The sequence below is a fragment of the Ursus maritimus genome, unplaced genomic scaffold, assembly GCF_017311325.1.
Source record: "Ursus maritimus isolate PB19 unplaced genomic scaffold, ASM1731132v1 scaffold_3, whole genome shotgun sequence".
Lineage (NCBI taxonomy): Eukaryota > Metazoa > Chordata > Mammalia > Carnivora > Ursidae > Ursus > Ursus maritimus.
Genome location: NW_024425563.1, coordinates 50,741,107 through 50,752,776, shown reverse-complemented (window position 1 = coordinate 50,752,776; position 11,670 = coordinate 50,741,107). Strand labels below are relative to the sequence as shown.

The window sequence follows — 11,670 nt, the reverse complement described above, 5'->3', positions numbered from 1 at the left end:
ATTTTACAAGTGGTGGCATCAACTGATAAAATACAGAAGCGCTTAGCTTAGCTAACTGGTGTTAGTGCTTACTACGTGTTGGCCAGGCATAGTAGGAAGGGTTTACATGGATTATCTTAGTTTAGTCTTCACTGGAAATCTACAAGGTAGCTATGTTTATTATCCACATTTTTACAAATGAGGACATTGAGGCCCAGAGAAATTAATGTTCCTGGGGTTTTGCCCCTAGTAAGGGATGGAGGCAATATTGAGATTTAGGCAGTCTAGTTCTAGAGCAAGTGTTTTAAGCACTATATTGAATTGTTTCCCATGAGCACTTTTGGGCCCATGGCGTATGCTCTCTTATTTTGAAAATTCTTTTTTATATTTTTTGTCTCCCCACCTAGACCATAAGGATCATTAAGCCAAGAAAAAAAAATTTTTTTTTTGGGGCCTCACATTTGGGTCTTCAACATCCTGGCATTGTGCCCAGTTAATGCTTATTTAATGTCCCGAGACAGAGCAGAATTTTACATTCTGTGTTCTGACTTGTTCTTAGGTTATAGCCTTCCTCTGGGGGCTATGTCAGGGCTAATTTAGTTGCAAGAAACTGAAACTATAGTAGAATTTTTGCCTTTTTTGGTAGTCCAATATTCAAGGCCTTCCTGCTTGGGGAATATCTTATTAAGATGGAAGCTTTTGGGGAGACTATGCTGTGCTCCCCTCCTTGGTTGCCCCAGAAGGGAGTTACTTTCTCTCCTACTCATTGCAGCTGGAACACTGGCAGGTGGCCTTAGGCCTGACCTTTCAGCCTCTCGCAGCTGGGGCTTTAACTCTGGAGCGAACAGTGCATAGGTGAAGAGACTGTTAGGATTTATGAAGTATACCTGTGAAGCCAGCAGTGTCACATAACAATGGCAGAGGTGTTCTGACCAGGTTATCCTTGTTAAAAGACAGTCATTGGACTGCTGGACACGCCAGTGAGGCCTCCATTCCTATCCATCTTCTCACTTTGGTTCTAGAGTGTCTTATTGATTCACCGAACCCCTGACATACTTCCTTTTTTTTTTCTTAAGATAATTAGAATCAGGGATGCTTGGGTGGCTCAGTCGGTTAAGCGTCTGCCTTCGGCTCAGAATTCATGATCCCAGGGAGCCTGCTTCTTCCTCTCCTTCTGCCTGCAGCTCCTCCGGCTTGTGCTCTCTCTCTCCTGAAAAATAAATAAATCAGATCTAAACAAACGAACAAAAAAAGATCATTAGACTCAGTTTCGGTTGCCTGTAATCAGGAAATCCTGCCGATCCCTTCAGTCAAGAAGGCTTCAGAGAAGGGCACATGTATTATAGGGATACAGAGGATTCTCATGGAACTCATTTTCAATAGGCCTCCCTGCATAAAGTAGCTCCATGCCCCTCGCTGTTCTCCATCTTATCTTGCTTTGCTGTTCCTTCTAGCATTTCTCATCTTCTGACTTAGCCTCCCTTTGTGTATTGCCTTTGCAGCACTGTCACTCCAGGACAGCAGGGACTGCTATTTCCCCAGCATGTGGCTCAGCGCTGAAGGAATGCTTAAATACGTGAATCCAAATGTGGACACAGAATCAAGGTTCATAAGGGACTAGAATTGAAAACAGGAAAACCATCAAGACTGGGGCAAGGTTCTCTCCCAAGGATTAATCTTTAGGCCTGTGTTTATCTCTACCTATTTCTCTTCCCATTTGTCTTTTTTTTTTTTTTAAAGTAAACTCTACGCCCAGTGTGGGGCTTGAACTCAGGACCCAAGATCAAGAGTTACATGTGGCATGCTCTACCAACTGAGCCAGCCAGGTACCCCTCTTCCCATCTACCTTTTTGCTTCTCTTTACTGACTAATCTGAGGGAAGGAAGGAATAAAGAGAAACAAGATGCTTTAAACCAGAGGTTTCCAATCCTGGTGGCTCATTAGAATTGTTGAAGGATCATCTTAAAAACACTCATTGGGCCTCATTCAAGAGCCCCTGAGTAAAAATTTCCACGAGTGGACCTCTGGAATAGTTTTTTTTTTTAATACTATTTTTTATTTTTTCTATTTGAAAACAGTAATTCATTGCTCTTCTTTTCAAAAGCTTTGTGAATTTACAAAAAAAAAAAAAAAAGGATCAGAGTTTACATATTGCTCAAGTCAGGCTAAGAATGCCAAGAGGTGAGAGCCTGGACCACTGTGGCCACGGGGTGTTCACCAGCCGCTGTGCACGGACATCTGCAACAAGCTCCCCAGATAATTTACTGCCTTCAGAGAGGCTGCGTCCCTTACACACCATCGCTTAGGACATACATGGGTCATTAGTCAAGTCACTGGAACGGTACAGGGGTTTTTTGAGGGTTTTATTTTGTTTTCTGCCCTCCTGCTATAAAATGACATTTCCAGTTCATTTCTGAAAAATAAATTGGTCTATAAATTCATTTAGTTCTGCTTCTACTTTACACAGAGCTTCCTATTCAACCCGATACCTTTCAAGCTGCATTTTCTTTTCTGCTGTTAGTGCTTAGAGTTGCTGCTGCTGTTGGGCTGCTCTCTGTTTTGCTGTAGATCTGAGCGAGTTCCGAGCACCAATGGCCTTCATCTTCTCATTTTCTGCTGCTTTTGCAAGTTGGTCAACAAGCTCAGTCAAACCACCAACTATTTTCTGAAACTGACCAATTTTGTCCACAAGTCCTTTCACTCTATCTTTAGCTCTATGGTCTGCTGGGTAACCTCAGGGTCCAGCACTCGCAGCTTGCTCAGCTCATCAAAGTGCAGCCCAGCTTCACCCAGAATGTCCTTGGCCATAGCTGCCAACCCTGTAGGGGCGGCGCGCTGCCGCTGGGGCTGATTGTGGCAGGCAGAAGCTTTCTCTCCCTGGTCAGCGGCCGCGGGTGCCTCGCCAGGGGCTTCTGCTGCTGCAGGGGCTACAGGACCTGTTTACCCAGAACATCATTACCTGACTGCGGAAGTTAAATACTATTTTTTAAAGATCTTATTTATTCATGGAAGAGAGAGAGAGAGCGCAGGGGCAGAGGGAGAGGGAGAAGCAGACTCCCCACTGAGCAGGGAGCCTGATGCGGGACTCAGTCCCTGGACCCTGAGATCATGACCTGAGCTGAAGGCAGATGCTTAACCAACTGAGCCACCCAGGCTTCCCTGGAATAGTTTCAAAATCCATATTTAATGAGCCATATTTAACCATCTCTGAGAACCATCTCTGCCCTAAGCAAATCAATCTTTCTCCAAAATATTATATAGGGTTTATTTTATTTTATTTTATTTCATTTTATTTTATTTTTAAAAGACTTTATTTATTTATTTAACAGAGAGAGACAGCCAGCGAGAGAGGGAACACAAGCAGGGGGAGTGGGAGAGGAAGAAGCAGGCTCCCAGCAGAGGAGCCTGATGTGGGGCTCGATCCCATAACGCCGGGATCACGCCCTGAGCCGAAGGCAGACGCTTAACGACTGAGCCACCCAGGCGCCCCTATATAGGGTTGATTTTAACAAATGGTTATTGAGAACACCTAATATGAGCCAGGTATTGGTGTAGGTGTTAGGAAACTGTAGGAAAGAAAACTAAAGTCTTCAACATTCTTATGGTTGATCCCATATATAGGAAAAGGGTGGGAAATGCTTTTATATTTTATCTTATCACACAAGTATTCAGAAAGCGGATTACTACTATTATTGAAAGAGTAGAGTCCTAGATGGGATGTCAAAAGATCTAATTTCTAATCTTGCCTCTGCCACCAACTGTCCATGTCTTTTTGGGCAAGTCATGTCTCTCTCCTGAGCCTTAGCTTGCCTGACAAAGAAACTGAGATAATATCTCCTTTGAGTACTTCTCAAAGTGTTATAACAATTAGATGACACAATGCAACAATGCTTTGAAAATTATACAAATGTCAGACACTAAGTTTTTCCTCACAGATGCTATTGTCTCTATACGTTGTAAAGAACATTTTGGTTATGAGTTCCCAACAGTCCCGGTAACAGAAGAATAGGGTTTCAAAGTTAACAGCATCCTTTCATGATGGAACTTTACTTATCTACCAGTTGGTCTGAGTTAAGCACATCGTAAACATTATTTTTTTCTTGTATTTCTATAATACTTATCACCGGAATTATATGATTTAGTAATATCTGTATTGTTCTTTAATTACTTTCCTTGTTGGGCTTGTTTCCCCAACCTCCTTGTAAAATCATCAAGCCTGTTTCGTGCTTGCCACATGTTCTCCAAGGCACTAGGCATAAAGCTGGGCAGTTGGTGCTCCATAAATACTTGTTGGTAGAGCGATTGGATTGATAATTATTTGTATGATAACTGTGAATATATGCCCTGCTTGTTACCATCAGCCATAAGAGCAGGCAAGCAGGGAGTGAGGAGAGAATATAGTTAATACCTGCCAGTTTTTCTCTTCATTCCCTCCCTCTCATTTTTTGTGGAATCTGAGCGAGACGGCTGACAGGTTGTGGGTGGGCATAGACGGATCCGACAGGGACTGAGTTTCAAGGCTGCATCTATCTGTTTTGCTAAAGGATTGATCTGAGATGTGTGCAATGGGGAATGTATTGGAATGTGTGAATTTTATAGAACATGTTAAAGTGGAATGTATGACAGACAAAGCTCTTGGGATTACACAAATTAGATACAATGAAGTTGGATAATGCTTAGACCAAAATATTAATACAACTCTGCACTATGTAACATCTTTTTTCTAAATTCAGTGTCATACATCTTGATTGACTAAATCTCATAATCTACTTGAGAAAAAGTACAGATACCTATACATTAAAAATTAAAAAAAATTTTTTCTTTTAAGTTTTAATTTTAAGTCCACTTAGTTAACATACAGTGTAATATTCAACACTTCCATACAACACCCTGTGCTCATCACAATAAGTGCCCTCTTTAATCCTCATCACCTATTTCACCCATCCACCCACCTGATACCTATACTTTTTTTAACGAATGGGTAAACTAAGACATAGCCAAGGAAAGTAGCTTAATCTTTGGGGTTTATCAAACACAGTTTTTGAAAGTTGAATCCTTTTTATATAATTTAGAATATTTGGAGGATTTAATTTCTAAGTCTAGAATGTGGGAAAAATGTATAATAATGAGTTTTGAATGCAGTAACATTCATCAACTCCTTTACCTTACATGGGTAATCATTCTGAATTTTAAAATAATGAACAAAATGTAGGTAATTTTGTGGTTAGGCAAGTTAGCAAAAAAAGATAAATGTTCGCATCTTTTGTTTGGTTAAAATCTAACCCACTGAGTGTATGTGAGCATGAACGTGAGATGGCTGGGAAATATAGTGGTCATTATGATCCTGATAATTGGTTGTTCATCTTTGCCTTTTTTTGCAATTTATATCTGGGAGTTTAAATGAATAAGATCTTCTTTTCTATAAGGTAGGCTGCATTTCAACTGGGTGAGGTATGATGAGTTCTGAGCATAAGGGGCAGAGGGGACATAACTATTTTGGCCAAAACTCTTTCTTACACTCTTTTTGTTTGTTTGTTTGTTTTATTAAGTTTTAATTCCAGTATAGTTAACATACAGTATTATATTAGTTTCAGGTGTGCAATAAGTGATTCAACAATTCTATACATTACTCAGTGCTCATCATGATAAGTGTGCTCTTTAATCCCCATCACCTATTTCACCCATCCGCCTACCCACCTCTCCTCTGGTAACCATCAGTTTGTTCTCTATAATTAGGAGTCTGTTTCTTGGTTTGTCTCTCTCTCTTTTTTTCCGTTTGTTCATTTGTTTTGTTTCTTTAAATTTCACGTATGAATGAAAATGTATGGTATTTGTCCTTCTCTGACTGGCTTGTTTTGCTTAGCACTATATTCTCTAGGTCCATCCATGTTGTTGCAAATGGCAAGATTTCATTCTTTTTTTATGGCTGAATAATATTCCAGGGTGTGTGTGTGTGTGTGTGTGTGTACCATATTTTCTTTATCCATTCATCCATCGGTGAACACTTGGGCTGCTTCCATAATTTGTCTATTTTAAATAGTGCTGCAATAAACATGGGTGGTGCATATATACTTTCAAATTAGTGTGGTTTTTTATTTTTATTTTTTATTCTTTGGTAAATACCCAATAGTATGAATACTGGATCATGGGATAGTTCTATTTTTTAATTTTTTGAGGACCCTCCATACTGTTTCCTAGAGTGGCTGTACCAGTTTGCTTTCCCACCAACAGTGCAAGAGGGTTCCTCTTCTTCCACGTCCTCACCAATATCTCTTGTTTACTGAGTTGTTGATTTTAGCCATCTGACAGGTATAAGGTGATATCTCATTGTGATTTTTTTTAAAAGATTTTTTATTTTATTTATTTAACAGAGATAGAGACAGCCAGCGAGAGAGGGAACACAAGCAGGGGGAGTAGGAGAGGAAGAAGCAGGCTCATAGCAGAGGAGCCTGATGTGGGGCTCGATCCCAGGACTCCGGGATCACGCCCTGAGCCGAAGGCAGACGCTTAACCGCTGTGCCACCCAGGCGCCCCCTCATTGTGATTTTGATTTGCATTTCACTGATGGTGGGTGATGCTGAGTATCTTTTCATGTGTCTGTTGGCCATCTGTATGTCTTCTTTCTTATACTTTTGATTAGGAGCTTTTCCTACGGTTAGCAGGCTCTTCTCACCTTCCCAAACCCCAAAGAAGAAAGGCAGATCAGGGTGCCTCAGGTCTTTAATACTTTAACGTGATCACAATGATAGCAAACAACATTTCCTGAAGGCTTGCCATGTGCTAAGCACTACGCAATCTGTGTTAGACACATTAACTCATTTTCTCATTTTAATTCTCATAACATATTTGTGTTGTACCTTTACTACTGCCATTTTGCAGGCGGGGAAACCAAAGCTTAGAAAGGTTATGGAGCTTGCCCAAGATCAGACAGCTGTAGGGCTTAGAATTGAAAGAATGCAATCTGACTCCAGACTTATGCTCTTTTATTTTTAAATTGGGAAACATAATACATATGTGGAAAAATGTATACATAATAAAAATAAATATATAGTCTAACTAATTATTATAAAGCCCACAACAGTGTAACCACTACCCATATCAAGAAACAGAAGATTTGAGGGTGCCCGAGTGGCTCAATTGTTTGTGTCCAACTCTTGATTTCGGCTCAGGTCATGATCTCAGGGTTGTGAAATTGAGCCCTATGTCAGGCTCTGCCCTGGGTGTGGATCCTGCTTAAGATTCTCTCTCTCCCTCTCCCTGTGCCCCACCACCCTCCATCTCTAAAATAAAAAATAATTATAATAAAGAAAAGAAACAGAAGATTTGTAGAATTCCAACCCATTGCTTCTTCCCAGTCTCAAACCCTCTCCGTAAAGTTTCTTGTTAGAGGTAGCCATTAACCTATTTCCTTGCTCTTCTTTACAGTTTTAACACCTAGTAAGCATTTTTTTTTGAGATTTATTTATTCATTTGAGAGAGAGAGAGAACACACAAGTGGGGGGAGGGAGAGAGGGAGACAAGCAGAACCCCTGCTGAGTGTATAGCCCAACAGGAACATGAGATCATGAGACCAGCTAAAACCAAGAGTCAGATATTCAACTACTGAGCCACCCAGGCTCCCCTTAAGTATGCATTCTTTATTCATATTTTTGAACTTTATAAAAATGGAATAATACAGTGTATATTCTTTTGTGAGTGGTTTCTTTTTTTTGACATTATGTATATATATATATTTATTTTTCATAGATTTACTTTTAAGTAATCTCTACACCCAACTTGGAGCTTGAACTCACAACACCGAGATCAAGAGTCACATGTTCTGCCAACTGAGCTAGCCAGGCATCCCTTAACATTATATTTTTAAGATTCATATATATCATTGCATATAGTTTGCTAATTTTTCTGTTGTATTATATTACATTAGTACAACTATGCCATAATATATTTATCCATTATGTTATTGATAGAGGACATTGGATCATTTATCATTTTTAGCTATAATAATAGTACTGCTATTAACATTCTCTGACATGCATCCCGGTGCCCATGAGCATGACTTTCTTAGAGTATATACCTGGAATGACATGCTGGCTCACATATGGGCCTGTGTTCAACTTTAGTAGATGGGGCCAGATGATTTTTCCAAACTGGTCTGTTAATTTACTCTCCCTATAGTGAAGTGAAAATTCCCATTGCTCCACTCCCAGTCAACAGTTGTCATATTCATTCTTTTTCATTTTAGCCATTCTGGTGGGTGGTGTAGTAGTCTCTTAATGTGGTTTCAATTTCCCTGTTTTCATAAAAAAAAGTTGACATTTTTCACATGTTTATTGATTATTTGGATTTACTTAGTGATGTGCCTGTTCAAATCTTTTTCTTATGATTGAAGTTCTTTATATATTCTGGACACAAGATTTTTCTTCGTTATACGTGTTATACATTTTTTTCAGGTTTATTGAGCTATGATTGACATTCAGCTCTGTATAAGTTTAAGATGTATAGTATAATGCTGTAAGTTTATTAGACTCTGAGGCTTGCTTTTTAACTCCTTAATGGTGTCATTTGATGAAACTGAATCTTAAATATTAATGTAGTCAAATTGATCAGTTTTTCTATTATAGTCAGTATTTTTTGGATTAGTTTAAAAAGTTTGTCCCTTACTTTTTTTTAAGTAAATTTTACCCCCAACATGGGGCTCAAACTCACAATCCCAAGATCAAGAGTCTCCTGCTCTACCAACTGAGCCGGCCAGGCACTTCAAAGCCTGTCCTCTACTCTCCAGGTCATGGATATATGCTTCTGTTTTACCTTCTAAAAGCTTTATTGTTTTGCCATTCAAATTTATGTCTATTATCCACCTGGAATTGATTTTTGTGTGTGATGTGAAAGGCCCAATTTCATTTTTTTTCTTCCAAATGGGAATCTATTCATCTTAGCGCCAATTATCAAAAACTATTTTTTAGATATTGCTACGCATCATCACCATGACAATATAAATTCCCATGTATGGGTGAGACTTCCTGGGTTCTTTATTCTGTTCCATTGGTATATTTGTCTATTCTTGATCCAATACCATGTTGCCTTAATCACTATGGCTTTGTAATAAAACTTACTGTCTGGTAGCACAAGTCTTCCTCTACCTCCTCTTCCTTTCACTTTCTTCTCTTCCTCATGAATGCTTGCCTTTGCTCTTCCATAAAACGTCTAATTGGCTTAAGTTTCACACACACACAGAGACACATCTATTGAAATTTAATCTGGAATTGCATTGTATCTACAGATAAATTTGGGGAGACTTCATTCAGTATTGAAACTTCTATAAACATATTATCTCTTTTTTTAATTTTTAAAAAAGATTTTATTTATTTATTTGACAGAGAGAGAGAGAGTGCACAAGTAGAGGGAGCAGGAGATGGGGAGAGGAAGAAGCAAGCTCCTCCCTGAGTGTGGAGCCCGATGCCGGTCTCAATCCCAGGACTCTGGGATCATGACCTGAGCTGAAGGTGACACTCAACCAACTGAGCCACCCAGGTGCCCCGAACATATTATCTCTCGTTTAAGTCTTCTTCAATGTTTGTTTTTAAATTTCTTTTTTAAGTAAGCTCCATGACGAACATGGGGCTTGAACTCATGACCCTGAGATCAAGAGCTGCATGCTCTAGCAACTGAACCAGACAGGCACTTCTTCAATGACTTTTGGGGGCGGGGGAGAGGGTGAAGGAGAGAATCTCAAGTAGACTCCATGCCCATTGGGGCGCAATCCCACCACCCAGAGAGCACCACCAGAGCTGAAATCAAGAGTTGGATGCTCAACTGTCACCACCTCTTCAATTTTTTTTTTTTAAAGATTTTTTATTTATTTATTGGACAGAGATAGAGACAGCCAGCGAGAGAGGGAACACAAGCAGGGGGAGTGGGAGAGGAAGAAGCAGGCTCATAGCGGAGGAGCCTGATGTGGGGCTCGATCCCATAACGCCGGGATCACGCCCTGAGCCGAAGGCAGACGCTTAACCGCTGTGCCACCCAGGCGCCCCCTCTTCAATGTTTTTTAAAAAATGTTTTCTTCATGTAGGTCTTGCCTTTCTTTGATTGATTTATTCCTAGGTACTTGATATTTAATTTGAAGCTATTGTAAGTGGTATCTTAAAATAGTCTCTTTTCCCCTGGAATATAGAAATATATATTGATTTTTTAAAAAAATGCAACTTTTAAATTAACCCGTTTAACTTTTATTAATTGTAACAATTTATCTGTAGATTCTTTTGGATTTGCCACATACATAATAATGACATCATCTGTGAAAAATAACAATTTGTTCCTCCTTATATAATCGTTAGTCCTTTTATTTTTCTTGCTTTACTCCGCTAAGGGCATTCAGGGGCAATAACGTACATACTTGTCTGCAGCACACTTTTAATCACTATTAAGTCCCTTTGCCTCCAGCTCACAGGGTTGGAATTGTTCGCCGGCTGGAGGGTCAGGAGTAAGACGCTCATACTCTCCTTTCAGTTACTGCAAGGAGTTAAGACAGAGTGTCGGCCTGCCGTAAACTCATTTTCCAATCCAGGAGAAGCCGGCAGCTTCCTCTGGTTGCTACGCAACGGCGGCGTCCTGCCCCAGGAGTAGGATCAGCCGGGCTAAAAGCACGTGCCGCCTCTTCCGTATTCCTGGACTACATCCCCCATAATGCCGAGCGCCGCGATCGGCTGGTCTCCGAAGTGGGGGAAGGGCCAGGACTGGCCGGGAGGCGGAGCGGAAGCGGACTGTGAGGGACGAGAAGAGTAGAATCTCCACGAGCTGGAAACCACCTCGTCCGTGATTCTCAATCTTGGCCTTTCTCCGTCCCGACCTGGAGGCTGCTTCGCGAGCGCAGGACGCAACTGACGCCTGCTAATCGACTTTCGCTGCGCCGCCCCAGCTCGGGAGCCCGTTGGCGGCGGCGGCAGTGACAAGAAGCCCACAGGCAAGGTAATGGGGAGGGGGCGAGTAGGAAGCGGGGGGGTGGAGGCGACTCCGCCCGCCCGCCCCGCGCCTCTCCGGTATTCCCCTCAGGCCCGGCGGCCGCCCTTCCTCCGCCGTGTCCCGCTCGTGCCCTCCGCCCCACCCGGGCCGCTGCCCCCAGGTGTCCGCAGAGAACCGGCTCGGGATCGGCCGGTAGCCCGCGGCCGAGGAGGCTCTTTGTCCCTGCCCCTCCTGGTCTGACAGCCGTGACCCCGTGGGCCCCGGGCGGAGAACCGAGCCAAGCTCGGGCTGCTTGACCCGAGCGGGGCGGGCTCGGTCCCGTGGCCACTGGCGCGGGGGAGCTACTGACCTGGTGCAGGGATGGAGGAGCGCCCGCGCGGCAGCCGCACTCACTTCTTTTTCTGCTTTTGACAGCTCAGCTCTGTTCTACTTTGAGGCAGAAAGTCAAATCCCCTTTTTTACCCCCTCTTCAAACTCAGCTCCTGGGCGACTGGTAAGGATGAACTTAAACTGCTGTGTCGACTATGACTTACACTCTCGAAAACGGTACTAAGAGTGGCTCAGGCAGTTTGGGTTCCCCCATCCTGATCGAGTCACTGCCTGGCTTTGTGACCTTGGTTAATTAAAGGTTCTAAGCCTGAGTTTTCTCATCAATCAAATGGAGATAACAGTACACACCTTTAAGTTGTTGGAATAAAAAATAATGTGCTTGCAACGCCATTAATTCCT

The 11,670-nt window shown here is 41.9% G+C and overlaps 1 protein-coding gene and 1 pseudogene across 3 annotated transcripts in view; one reads left to right on the top strand and one right to left on the bottom strand.

Annotated features, from left to right (window-relative positions):
• Nucleotides 1-2,386: 2,386 nt before the first annotated feature.
• LOC103658885 lies at nucleotides 2,387-2,787 on the bottom strand (annotated as a pseudogene).
• Nucleotides 2,788-10,722: 7,935 nt separating this feature from the next.
• CCDC126 (coiled-coil domain containing 126) overlaps nucleotides 10,723-11,670 on the top strand; it is a 46,424-nt gene continuing 45,476 nt past the window's right edge. For 2 of the 3 annotated variants that reach the window (XM_008686396.2, XM_008686393.2), the window contains exon 1: nucleotides 10,723-10,947. The gene's annotated coding sequence lies outside the window, so the exon portion shown is untranslated. Of the gene's footprint in view, nucleotides 10,948-11,355; nucleotides 11,435-11,670 lie in introns of all 3 variants that reach the window. The other variant, XM_008686391.2, reaches the window with a different exon arrangement.